Raw genomic sequence first — 1,656 nt, 5'->3', positions numbered from 1 at the left:
AGGGGAGGGGAGGAGAGGAGAGGAGAGAGGAGAGGAGAGGAGAGGAGAGGAGAGGAGAGGAGCCTATGTCAGGGAGACTATTTTACAAATCATCTGGAGATTCTTTGGGCTATTTACTGACTCTTGAGAACTTTAATGACCAATTACTGTGAAGAACCAGCTAAAACTGAGTGAAGACTCAATTGCATTCTTGCTCCAAGGGATCACACTCTGGTTAACTTTGTGAGATGCGAACCTGCTTTAGTTCCGCTCACTGAATACTCTCCTCGTTGCCAGGATCCTCATTGCCACAGGTTTCTGGCTCTTTCAGAGGGTCTACCTGCCCAGAGCCATTAAGAAGAAGGTATTTTTTTTTTTTAAATTATTGACTTACCTCTTTGACTAGAGCGAGAAGCTTTGAAAGTAGTTGTTGATAACAAGCCTGTAGCTGATGGGCAACCTGAACATTTGACTGAATTTTCCACTTGGACTACCTCAAAGGCATTATCATGCTAGTTTCTGGTTCCAATGAAGACAGACTTCCTGGAGTATTCTGAATTGAATTCTCTTGGTCTGCTGGGCACAGAAAATCCTGCCAAATTAGACCTGGATTACTGGACTCCTGATTTACAAAAAAACAGTTCACAGTAGCATATTAGATATCCACGACCTTCTTTCCTATCTACTGAAAGTAAAAGTTGTTTATTTTCCTTTGATCTTATTAACAAAATTTCCTTTGAAAAAACAGTAAAGGAGTCGAGATGCAAATAAGAGCATGAGATAAGTAGGCTAACTTTGAAAGCAGCTCCCCAAAGGAGGAAACAGGAATGTTTGGCTTAGAACCCTTTTTCAGGAATTGCATGTTTGTGTTTTGCCTGTTTTGACTTCATACCCAAGGTGAGCAAATTAGGAAGGAGAGAATTTAATCCTTTTTCTCATAGGGTCTATAAATGCCAATTTATTTTTCACATATTTCTAGCATATGAGATTTCACTGATAGAGAGATCTACTAAGCAGGTTTAACTTTATATTTTTAAGGATACTATTCACAGCTTTCACAGCTTCTGTGAGTAACATTGGTTACAAAAAAGCAAACGCTGTCTTAGAGACACTTTGAAAAGCGAGTTGATAGTTGTCAGGTTAAACCATGATTCAGAAGAGTAATTTAGTGGCTTACAAACTCTTGAATATTGAAATAATCTAAGGATATTTTAAAAACACTGATGCCTGAGTTCCACCTCCAGACATTCTTATTTATAGAGTGCCAACTGAGCATTGGGGTTAAAAGCTCCCTAATTATATAGCTTAGTCTAGACTTTCCAAACGACGTGGGAAATCTGAAATGCTGAGTAAAATTCCGTTTCTTTTTCTCATTGACTGTGTTGTCTTGAGCAAGACAGTTGACCTCTTCACACTGCTTTTCCTTTGTCTGTGAAAATGAAATATTTATAATAATTTCTATATCTCTGATAGGAATGTTGTGGAGATTAAATAAGATACTTGGTGGTGATACCGGATTTCAGGTTCTTGGTCTCGGTGATTTGAAGAATGAATCAACAGACCCCAGGATTAGTAGTAAGTCAGGATTTATTCAAAGAAAACAAAAATTACAACAATTCCAAAGAACCAAACCTCCCTGCAGAGAGAACCCAGGAGGAGAACAAGCTCTCCTGCTCC

Source organism: Otolemur garnettii, unplaced genomic scaffold (genome assembly GCF_000181295.1).
Source record: "Otolemur garnettii isolate 467f Iridium unplaced genomic scaffold, OtoGar3 scaffold00010, whole genome shotgun sequence".
Classification (NCBI taxonomy): Eukaryota; Metazoa; Chordata; class Mammalia; order Primates; family Galagidae; genus Otolemur; species Otolemur garnettii.
The sequence above is the reverse complement of the archived record's forward strand: the minus strand, read 5'-3'. Positions refer to the sequence as shown.